This window comes from Indicator indicator, chromosome 36 (genome assembly GCF_027791375.1).
Source record: "Indicator indicator isolate 239-I01 chromosome 36, UM_Iind_1.1, whole genome shotgun sequence".
Classification (NCBI taxonomy): Eukaryota; Metazoa; Chordata; class Aves; order Piciformes; family Indicatoridae; genus Indicator; species Indicator indicator.
The window spans coordinates 1,574,857-1,587,111 of record NC_072045.1 but is presented as its reverse complement, the minus strand read 5'-3'; positions in this window follow the sequence as shown (position 1 = coordinate 1,587,111).

Genomic DNA, 12,255 nt, shown 5'->3' with positions numbered 1-12,255 from the left:
TGCCGGAGCCATGCGCGCCGCTGCGGCCCGTCCCAGGCCCAGGATCCGTCCCCGGCCATGGCCGTAGCCCGACGCCCTCCCCGCCGCCGCTGCGCCAGCGCGCACAGCAGCACCAGCAGCCGCTCCTGCATTTTCAAATCGGGAGCCGGAACCGCCCTGCAAGCGATCGGCCGCGGTGTCACGGCGGGACCTGGGGCGGGACCGGGGACGGGGCGGGGCGGCCATCGGCGTGGCGTGGTCCGTCTGGGCCTGCCTGCTCCCAGCTGCCGCCGTGGCCCGCCCCGCCGTCCCGGGCCGGCTATCTGCATCGTTACGGACTCGTTTAAGGTTCGGGAAGGCTCAGGAAGGTTACCGGGCGCAGTTCTGAGGAAGGCATCGCACCAGAAAATTACAACAAAAAGCCCACAACAAGCAGGCGGTGCCAGTGCTCTGATGATGCCCAAGTCCCCCGAACCTGCTGAGATGTAAGGGTGTGCCATAGTCGAGGATGTACTGAGAGACCTGGGCAAGCTGCAGAGGTGGGCCAGGAGGCTCACAACAAGGCCAAGTACCAGGGCCTGCATCTGGGTTGGCACAATCCTCAGTATCGATCCAGGCTGGGATCCAGGGATGGAGAGCAGCCCTGTGTGGGGTACCTTGAGGGTACTGGTGGGTGAAAAGCTGGACATGAGCTATCAGTGGGCATCCAGGGTCCCCCCCAGCAGCGTGGGCAGCAGGTGGAGGGAGAGGATTCTGCACCTCTTGCTCTACTCGAGATCCCCCCTGCAGTCCTGAGGCAGCTCTGGAGTCCTCAGCCCTGTGGGGTTGAGGCCAGAGGAGGCCATAGCAATGCTGGCAGGGCTGGAAGCCCTCTGCTGTGAGGCCAGGCTAAGACAGTTGGAGTTGCTCAGCCTGGAGGAGAAGGCTCCAGGAAGACCTTCTGGTGGCCTTTCAGTGCTTAAAGAGGCCAATCAGGAGCTGGGGACAAGCATTTTAGCAGGACCTGTTGGGACAGGACAAGGGGTGATGGGTTTAAACTAAAAGAGGGAGATGTAGAAAAGTAGGAACTCTTAAATTATAAGGGTGGTGAGACCCTGTCCCAGGTTGCCCAGAGAGGTGGGAGATGCCCCATCCCTGCAACCATTCCAGGTCAGGTTGACCGGAGCTCTCAGAAACCTGCTCTGTTTGAAGATTATAGAATCATAGTATGGTCTGGGTTGGAAGGGACCTCCAAAGATCATCCAGTCCAACCTCCTCTGCAGTCAGCAGGGACGTCCTCCATTAGATCAGGTTGCCTAGACCCCTGTTGAGCCTCACCTTGAATATCTCCAGGGATGGGGCCTCAACCACCCTCCCTGGGCAACCATTTCCAGTGTTCCACCACCCTCATGGTAAAGAACCTGTTCCTCACATCCAATCTAAATCTTCTGTACTCTAGTGTGAAACCATTGCCCCTGGTCCTGTCTCTGCAGGCCTTTGGGAACAGTCCCTCTCCATCCTTTCAGCCCCCTTCAGGTACTATTAGTTATTCAGGTTGCTATTAGTTCTCCCTGGAGCCTTCTCCAGGCTGAACACCCCCAGCTCCCTCAGCCTGTTTACATAGCAGAGCCTCTCCAGCCCCCTGAATAATTTTTGTAGCCTCCTCTGGACCCACTCCATCAGGTCCATGTCCTTCCTGTGTTGAGGGCTCCAGACCTAGATGCAGTCCTCCAGGTGAGGTCTCACCAGAACAAAGTAGCAGAATCCTCTTACTCTATCTGCTGGCCACACATCTTTTGATGCAGCTCAGGCTGCCATTGGCCTTCTGTGCTGCAAGCTCACATTGCCTGCTCATGTGCAGCTTCTCATCCACCAGCACCCCCAAGTCCTTTTCCTCAGAGCTGCTTTCTATCACCTCCTCCCCAGCCTGTATTGACAGTGAGGATTGTTCTGGCCTAGGTGCAGGGCCCTGCACTTGCTCTTGTTGAATCTCATTAGGTTCACCTAGATCAAATCTGTCCAGATAGGTAAGATAAATCCAGATAGGTCATCTCTTATCTACTGACATAGTCATTCTGTGACAGAAAGCCACTGGGCTGGTCAGGCAGGATCTGCCCCTAGCAAAGCCATGATGGCTGTCTTGAATCACCCCCCTGTCCTCCATGTGCCTCAGCTTGGCATCTAGGAGGATCTGTTCCATGATCTTCACAGGCACAGAGGTGAGGCTGACAGGTTGGTAGTTCCCAGGATCCTACTTGCTACCCTTCTTTAACACTGCATGTAATGTTTCCTTTCTTCCAGTCCCCAGGAGCTGCACCAGACTGCCAGGATTTTTTAGATATCATGGAGAGTAACTTGGCAACTGCATCAGCCAATTCTCTCAGGAATCTGGGATGTATTTCATCAGATCCCTTCTGAACAGCTTGTAGTCATCGATAGCTACACTCCAGTCATAGGATTCATCCCACCAAGTTTCTGTAATTGCCACCATGTTGTATCTTTCCTGTAGCAGGGCAGTTTCCAATTCCCCGTTTGCTGCCCATGCTGTGTACATTGGTGCAGAGACACTTCAGCTGGGCACTTGGCTGTGTCACCTTATTAGAGGGGCACTCCACTGCTCCCCCAGGGCATTTCATGGGAGCTACCCTCCTGTCTCCTATTAGCTCAGAGGCCCTGGCTCAGACCTTGCCTTTGCTGCAATGTTCACAGCATGCTTCAGGGCAACAGGTTGGAGGCCCTTACTATCACCCCATCTTTCCAACTTTGGTGTGTCTTCCTGCCACTTGTCACAGACAGTTTTGATAGTCACTATCTCCCACCTCAAGTGAAACGACAGGCTGAAAGCTGTCCTTAGGCTCATCTCTAGTGAGTCTGGTTTTAACCACCTCTCCCTTCAAGCCCAGTTTAAAGCCCTTTCAACAAGCCCTGCCAATTCTTGTGCCAGGATCTTTCTCCCTCTCTGAGACAGATGTATTCCATCTGCTGCCAGCAGACCTGGTGCCATACAAAGTTCCCCAAGATGAAAAAAAAACAAAATTCTGTTGGTGGCACCAGCCTCTGAGCCACTTGTTAATCATATCTGATTTCCTGTTCCTTTCAGTGTCCTTCCCTGCCACTAAGGGTATGTGCCCCTGTAAAGGGATAAGTAATAATTGCCCTTAATTAATAAATTATATGACAAATTGGCATTAATAAAATACTAGTAACCCTTTATTCATGAAAATTGCCAAAACTCGTTAAATAGGATCATTGTACGGTTGGAATATATATTTACAATAGGAATACAGAGTCTTTGGGCAAAATACAAACAATTCTATACAAACTGGGAGGAAATAACTTGGAAAGAGAAGGTCCCCGGGAGCAGATAGCACTCAATCACAACAGGGGGAGACTCAATAAGAACCCTTACACCAAAAAGGGCAATGAAATAATTACTCACAGCTGGTTTTACCCACGCAGGGGATGCTGCTGCTGCTATGAGGCAGATTGCCAGCAAGGAGGGTTTGCCACGTTGTCCCAGGTTGATCTGGCTGAATGGCAGGTGGTTAATGATGCTTCTCACAATGGGTGCTTGCTTGGTTCCTGGATAAACTGAGGCACGGCATGATTCTAATAGCAAGGAGAAGCAGGCTAGGCTGATCTGGCTTCTAGGCTCATGGCTTCTCCACCTTGCTGTGTATGGGCTTGTGGCTTTATCCCAGGCTCTGGACCAGGTGCTCGAGGCAGGGAAGGGCAACTTGAGGCAACTTCAAGATGGGTCAAAGCAGGCTTGAAAGCAAGGCTTAAAGCAAAGTGAAGGTGACTACCAAATCAGCCTGGCCAGAGATCGACTGGGCCAATGGGGCAACTGAAGCTAATGTGTAGCTGCCCAACAGAAAGGCGTTCTGCCAGGCTATAACCATAAAATGCAGAAACAAAGGCCTTGTTTCTGGGGGAGCAGTGATCAGCATACGTGCTCTTATCCCAGGTAAACAACTTGTTTACCAGGCATGCAGGGGTCCTGTCCCCTTTGTTCTTTTTCCAGTGTTGCCCTTTCTGCAGGAAGGAAGGGAGAGAGAGGGACCAAGTCTAGACATCTTAAGGCCTGTCTGGGTTTGTACTGGACCATGTCATGGCTCTACCATGACAGCCCCTGATCCTTCAACCAGTCTCTCCAGTGCCTTGAATTTCCTTTTGATTGCTTCTGGACTTCTGGTTTTGACTTCATCACTCCCCACCTGCATAACTAGTAAGGGATAGTAATCAGAGGACTGCACCAGACTAGGCAGCCTTCTGGCAACATCTCTGACTGTGGTAGTTTGAGCTCTGAGTTTAGGAGCTCAAATGATAATAGATATAAATTACTCCCCCTGCCCCTCTCCCTTTTTTCTCGGCAGGGTGGAGAGAGAGAAGAAAGGGAAATAAAAAGGGGTAGGGAAAAGGGAAAGAAAAAAATTCGTGAAAGAAATGTTCTGAAATCGGTTTGGAAGTAGGAGGAGTAATTTTTTTTCTTTTTTCACAAAAGGGAAAGGAAAAAAAATAATTTTTTACATATATATATATATATATATATCAGTAACAGGGGGGGGTTCACAGAGGTGAGGGATGAGGGTAAGTGGGAAAAAAGAAAATATACAAAGCCAAGCCTGGATGGCCTTGTGTTCCCCTGGATGTCGGTGGATTCAGTTGAGAGAGAGAAAGGGCCCCAGCCACGTAGTCTGGTGCAGGAGACAGTGACAGCAACAGCAGCAGGAAGTCCTCTCGAGCAGACGAGGCAGGAAAAAGGGCAGAGCAGTCAGATATCCCCCTTTTTATAGGCTTGCTGGACAGGAAGGGGAAGTGGAATAGACCACCTCTGAGTCAGGGGACCACCTTCTCCCAGCAGGGGAGGGGCCAAAGCCCTCCCCAGATTAAATTTCTTTTGTCCACCTGGGGCTGGGTTCTTCTCAGCCCCATCCAGGATGGGTGTGCCCCAGCACACTGACCCAGGGAGGCAGCAGACTTCTCTGTGGGAAGGATCTGGCTGACATATGGGGCCCTCTGTTCCCCTCAGAAGGGAATCACCAATAACAATTACGCTCCTCCTTTTTTTGAGGGAACAAGTCCTAATGCAAGCGGAAGACTGATTTGCTTTAGGCAACCCCCCAGATGGTGTCTCTTCTGCATTCTCATTTGCCTCACCCTCAATTTCCAGTGCCCCATACTTGTTGTGTAAGAGCAACTGGGAGGATGAGGGGGGCTGGGAGGGGTTTCCCTTGCCTCTCCTAACAGGGACCCGTATCCATTCCCCCTTGTTTCTTGGATCACTTCCCTCTGCTAGCGGGGTCTGCAGAGCCTGGTTCCACAAGTCTAACTCACTTTCCCATTCCCTTACAGTCTTCAGTCTTATCACCTCTTCCTTCAGCTCAGCCATTCACCTGCTCAGAACAAACACAGGTGTTGTCTCTGCCACCCTTCATTGCAAGTGCCAGGCTCTGGCATTTTCTGCAGCCAAGGGCCTGGACGCTTACATGTTTGTGTGCAGCCTCTGTCTGGGTATCCACAGTTTTCCTAACAACAGCCTTTGGCTGAGTTGTAACCATAGCTGGATCTTTTTGGGCAACTGACTTTGCAGAGTGCCAGGCCACACCCAGATGATTCACCCTCAACTGGCCTTGCTCGGTGCACAGGGAGTGCAGATCCCTGTGCCCCTGGAGTGTTTAAATAGCCTGCAGTGGCTGGGGCTCAGCCCATGCCTGTCCCTGCCTCCTTTGCAAAAGAAACCAGGACCCGGACAGGCACTGCCTGCGTCTCTGAGCTTCCTGATTGTCATTGAATTAAAAAAAAACCTGCTGATCTCCCAGTCTGCTGCTGGGACTGACTGGTTGCAGTGGCAGTCACTTGGCTGTTCTAAGTGATTGATCCTGTTGACTGCAAGGGGGTTGGACTGGATGAGCTTTAAAGGTGACTTCCAACCAAAACCATTCTGTGATATTCCACATCTCAGAGTCCTATGTGACAATGAGAAATGGAGGTGTCCCTCTGAGGAGGCTGCTGGGGTGCCTCACATCCTGACTCCAAGGGGGTTTAAAAACAATGATTCAGATCCTTCTTACAGAATCACAGAATACATCCTGTTGGAAGAGACCTCAAAGCTCATGCAGTCCAACATTCAACCCAGCACTGAAGGGTCAACACTAAACCATGTCCCCAAGTGCCAGGTCCACAGGCTGCTTAAACACCTCCAGGGATGGTGACTCCAGCACTGCCCTGGGCAGCCTGTTCTGATGTTTGAGAACTTCCTCTGTGAAGAAATATTTCCTAGCATCCAGCCTGAATCTTCCCTGGTGCACCATGGAATCATTTTCTCTGGTCCTGTGGTTTTCCACCAAGGAGAAGAGGCTGCCCCCTCCCCGCTCCAACCTCCCTTCAGGTAGTTGTAGAGAGCTTGCCAGTTATTAGCGGCTTCGTGTTGTGGTTGTAAATAACATAAAAGGGAGCTTCAAACAGACAATCAGGGAGCCCAAGCTGCATTGGTAACAGGGGTCCTGATTACATGTCAGCAGCTTGTTACATCACTGCAGAGCAGCTGGTTATTGATGCAGGGCAGGTTGTCAGTGGGATGCTCGTGTTGGGTTATGAAAACATGGGAGCATCACAGATGGATACAATCTATGGACATGGAATCCTCTGCCCTACTTGACATGCGCTGACCCTCATCAGGGACAGCTCAGCAGCAGGGGTATGCACAGCAGGAAGTTTCACAGCTCGGACTGGCTCTTGACTGGTGCTGGGACTGGCTCTGGGGAGTGAGTTCTCCCAGCCAGCATCAGCCCAGGGCTGACAGCGGCTCCTCAGGGTGCTCCACTCTCTCCCCTCTCCAAGCCACAGCCGTCAGCCAAGTACAGGTTCCAGCTCCACCAGAGCACCTGAGGTGGGAGAGGCTGTGAGGCTTCACACCTGCCACTGCGGCAGGAGGCAGCTGGGAGCCACCTCCCACTGAAGCCAGCCCTGCGCAGCCTCTTGGGGTACCCCGGAGTCCCTCGCAGCCCACCGCTGAGCCGGGGCTGCTGGAGCCACGCGGTGCCGACGCAGAGCTCCAGAGCCGGCAGCTGCCACGGTAGCACGCCCACCTGGCGCCTTCGCAGCGGGGAGGGCTTGCTGCTGCCGGCTCGGGGAATGCCGCCTCGTCATGGCCTCGATACACCAGACCTCTCGCCCGCGCGGCCGTTGCCATGGCGCCGCCGCTTCCTGTGTTGATTCGAACGGGCAGGCGGGGCGCGCTCCCGTCGGTCCGCGCGCGGGGGGCAGTGGCAGGGGCAGAGCCGCGGAGCTGCCGCCATATTGGGAGCGCTGGGGCTGGCAGAGAGTGACAGGAGGAGGAGGCGGAGCGGGGCCGGGCTGGCCGCGCAGGTAGGGCGGGCGGCGGGGTCGCGGTCCGTGCCCGTTCCGGTGTTATAGCAGCGCGGGGCAGGCTGGGGCCGATTCCTGCCCACCGGCGGCGCTGGTCTGTGGGCTACCGGCAGGTCGGGCCGGGGTGGCGGAGGGCCCGGGCAGGTCAGGCCCGGCTGTGGGGCTGCGACAGCCACTCCTCGGCGCAAGTCGGAGCTCGACTACGAATGCCCCTTACTCCGCGGGCACTGCCGGTAGGGTCTGGCCTGAGTTTGGGCCCTGAGGCGCGGCGAGCGATGGGCAGCGGCTTTCGGGCCTGCACCGTGTCCGAAGCTGAAGGCGGTTGGCGAGCAGTGCTGGCGCCTCGCCGCTCGGGGTGGACGCGCTCCTCAGAGTGCTTCTCCCCGCTGTTTTCAGTGTTTTGTGAGACCTGACAGAACAGACCCATCTCTGCAAAGAACCCGGAGCCACGGCGCTGCGCTGGCCTCTGTGCTGAGGACAGCTTACTGCGGGCCGGGCCGGGTCGGGTCGGCTTGCGCCGCCGGCACTGCTACGGCTGCCTTTTGGAGCTGGTGTGCTTCAACGGGCTCTGGCATCGTGCGCGTTTGTTACTGGACAGCGGACCCCCGGGGGACATTGTGTAGCCTGTGTCTATCCAAAACAGCAGAAAACTCTTGCCATCGACCGTTTGCTTGGTCAGCGTACTCTGAAAGGTGTGATGAGACCCAAAGGCTAGTTCAGCTGCTGTGTTTTCACGAGTGCTTGATTTATTTTTGATTAATTGATAGCATGAACGGTAGATGAGATGTCTGTGAACTCTGGTGCTAAAGAGAGCTACCCAGAAAGACAGAAACTTTAGTCAGAAGTAATTTCTTTGTGTGCAACGTGAGTTGGTGATGTGCCATTTTCTGTCCAGTGGCTTTTGGGGGTCCAAGGGTGCTCAGGATCACTGTATCTGTTATTAGGGTTGTTGGCATTTTTCAAATGTCATAAATGTTCGGGGAATTATTGCAGGTGTGAGATCCTTAGCAGTCCAAAGTGAGCATCTTCCAGGTATGTCAAGAGAAGAGGCCTTCTGCTGGAGGAGTCTTTAAAGCACAGTGAGGTCACCTAGGTTATGTTGGAGTTATCTGTCAAAGGTGTCATAGGCAATAAGCATGGATGACTTTTTCTTTATTTGTCACTCTCTTAAAGGCATTGTGCTCATTTTTTAGTGAAGTGTTCATACTTACTGATAATTTTTAATGGTGCTAGCCTAAAGCTCTTCACAGAGCAGCTTCTCTGCTGGTAACAACACCTCCTGTTAAAGACTAATTTTAATTTTATTTTTAATACAGAAGCAGAACTTTGTGGAGCTGCTGCATTTTTTGATGTGGGTTCACCAGGAACATCATTGCACCTTCAATAGTTTACATGTTATGATAAAGCAGACTTTCAATTTGCCTGACTTTTTCAGTAAAGCTCCATAGACAAGGCTGCTGGGGAAGTCTTAATCTTGGTTTTTAGTGCACTGACTTCTGATAAAGGTTCTGATAAAGTGGGCCTTTAGCTCTTAGTTATTTGTGCTCTGTTTTGAGATGTAAGATAAGTGGACAGCTGTGTTCTGAGTCCTTCTGTTTTCTGAAGGGAAGCTAAATGTTACTAAAACTGGCTTTGTGAAAAACTGTCATGCTCAGAGCATATAAACTACTAAAAAAACAAAACAAAGCCCTGAAGATTCTGTAAAATGTTACAAAATGTAGTCTTTCTCTTGTACTTCCCTCTACTCCTAAGTCCTCTTTGAGTCTATAATGCCTAATGTGGAAAAACATCATCTCTGTATTCCTAAGGTTCTTCATTAGTTGCGTGCAGAATAAATAAGTCTTCTAGGCAATCACCAAAAGGGCTGCCATCACGGTTGGTGAGCAGCTGAAAGCAGAACCTCTCTTTCTGCTGTCTAGTGAATTGTCCAAAATGTGTGTTGCCAGCAGCTGGCAATGCCCTCTGCTTCCTCAGCCAGCTGCCTCTGCAGAATCCCATGCCTGCATAGAGCTTGGCTCTCCTGTCAGGGTGCAAGGCTGTCCAGAGAGAGCCTGTGGTGTTCTGGTCCTTCCCTCTGCCTCCTGAGTCAGGAAGGCTCACAGCACCTAGGTGGATCATTTGGGCACAGGTCACCACATGGGCTGAAGTTCAGTCTCAAAGCAGAATGTGGTGAGCTGCTGTGTACTCCACTTCAAGCAGCACATCGAGGGAACTGGATGCAGCTCTTTCCCCAGAATGGGTGTTGTCCTCTGCCCAAGCACAAAGAAAGGCACAGCCAGCAGAAGCCTGTGTCATCACATCTGGGGGAACACCAGAGTAAATGGGAGTTGCAGAACTCATTCAGCACTTGGTATTTCTCAAACATCATCTTCCAGAGCTGAACCTGATCCTGAACTCAGCCTTCAGAGCTTTAATTGAGCTTTTCTGATAGCTAGAAAGGAAGTGATGTTTAAGTGCTTTGTTAATTACTGCAGCTCTAAAACTGGAGACTATTTTTTCTGCTGCCTATTGTTTTGCTTTCATAATAAATGAGCCTCTTGAGAGACTTTGTTAATCAGATGCACAGATTGCCCTGTGACCCACAGGCAGGAGGTGACACAGAGGAGATCACTCACTGAGCAAGACATTGCATGCATTTCCCAGCGTATGGCTGCCTGCACTATTGGAGACTTTGGTTTGGATTCCCTGGGAGCAGGCATGACCGTCTTACTTGTGGAGCAGCAAGGTGAAAAGATGAAATAATTGAAACCTGCTAGAAAGAACAAGGGGTTTAATGGTGATGATCTTCTGAGAAAATCCCCTGCTGAGCAGTGATTGTCATGTCTGCTTGGGAAAACTCTCTGTTCCTCACTGACTATGCTGCAGTGGGATGTGTTTTGAATGAAAACGTGATCTCTGAAGGTAAAGTACCAAACCTACAACTCTCCTAGCTTATTAACACCTGTCTGGAGCAAACCTGGAAACCCCTGAGCTCTGGCCCTGGCTGCTGTGTGGGTGTAGCCATGGAGGGGTACCAACTCTGGCAGTCTGGTCTCTATAATTGACCCTCGACATGCATTTGAGTCTTCAGTTAAACAGCTGAAAATGTACTTGTCTTGGAGTATGTGTGGCAAACTTGATGTGGCTTTCCTTCTTTTCTTCCAGTTATGGAGAGAAAGAGGATTTAGGAAAAACATCCATGCTGAGAGTAATGGTGATGTCTGGTCATCATCCATGTAAAAACAGCAGCAGTAGCAGTGGTCTTGGTAGACTTCTTGGTATCTTCGCCTCTGGTGAAGTCTAGCTTGGAACAGCTACTTTGTATGTGAAAATCCTAGTGGAAAACTTTGGGACTTGTAATGGTGTAGTGACATTTGTTAGAGGAGGAGGGTATTTATTTCATTAAAGGCCCTTCCATAGACACAGATTTGAGGTTTCGCTTGTGTGTGTGTGTAAAATCTGTGCTACACACAGAGCCCTCTGTTGTGAATGCTTCATCCTTGGCTCAAGCAGGCTTCTTCCAGCACTCTGACTTGAGTATCCTAAACAGGTGCTGTTGCCTGGTGGTTTGCTCAGAGTTCCTCTGTCATCTTGGTAGGACTGTATACTTGCTTTGGAAAGGTAAATTCAAAACCTTAGATGAACTTCAAAAGCTGGCTGGGAGGGCTGTGGGAGTTCTTGCAACTTGTTTGTGAGTACAGGCAGAGGTGCAGTGAGTTGCAGAGAGTCAAACATTTGTCACCTACAGTCTGAGTGCAGACTGGACTCTTGGCTGTGATACTTCTCTGACACTAGAAGTGGAAAGAGGCACAGATAGCTGTGGGCACCAGTTGTCTTCTCAGCTTAGTATGGAATTGCAGCATCTTGAGCTTCTGTACTACTCTTAGGAGCAGGGAGGCTGAGTGCAGATGGGAGGTGAAAACAATGTCTAGGCCAAGTATTTGAGCCCCTTTGCATTTCAAACCAAACTTGAATTCAGTTTGTGCCTATTGTTGGTCTCCAAAAAGAGTTGGCATGTTTGAAATAAGAGCATTCTAGAGGTATTCTGATAGCAGTGAGCATGTAAAGGGGTTTGCAAGGTGCCTGGGTGGCAAGCACTTGTTTGCAGGATGCTTTGCAAAGGCAGTAGGATGGTTCTTGCAGTAATACAGTGTCATCTTTTTTTGTGTTGGTGGAGTATTGAATCTCTGTAGGTTTGAAGAATAAGGCTTAAGGTGGGGATCTTGTCTGTCACCATAGCACTGAAGTAATTTTGTTGTTGCTGTGAGTGTGGTCTTTGTGCACTATGTAGTTGTGAGCAATCTTCTGGAATGAGTGCAAGGCCACAGAGTTTATATTTTGTTTTGATACAAAGCTTTACTTGCTTCCACTTTATGCAGATCACAGTTGTAAATGGTTAGCTTTATAAATGCTTTTGACACTACTCTCTTAGTAAATCACTGGATAAGAAGTTGTCAAAACTTACACAAGGCTCCAGCTTTTGTACTGCTGCTGGTTTTGAAAGGCTGGTTACTGAAGAGGATTGGTTGGTTGGCAAGATGTGTGAACTCTTCCTCTGGGTTAAATGAGGACAAGCTCCAGCTCAGGTTGGCCAAGTGCAGACTATCTTGCTCCTTGTGCATGTCTGCATGGGCTCTGTAAACCTGACTTTAGTGTTCTAGGTGTGCTTGTAGTAGGCTTGAATATTACATGAAAATGCTGTGGTTTAGTTTTGGGGGTTATGTTTTGTGGGTTTTTGCTTTTTGTTGTTTGTTTCCTTACAGCTGTTTCAAAAGTCTGGGAAATAGAATAATATAGATCTGGAAATACTTTTAAAGTACTCCAGGCTGACAAACAGATGCTTAATTTCTTTTTTCGGTGTCATCTCAGTGAGATGAACCAGTGCATGATGTGTGGTTGGGCAAGGGCTGGAGTTGGTACAGAGGAGGTGCAGAGCTGGTAGGGATA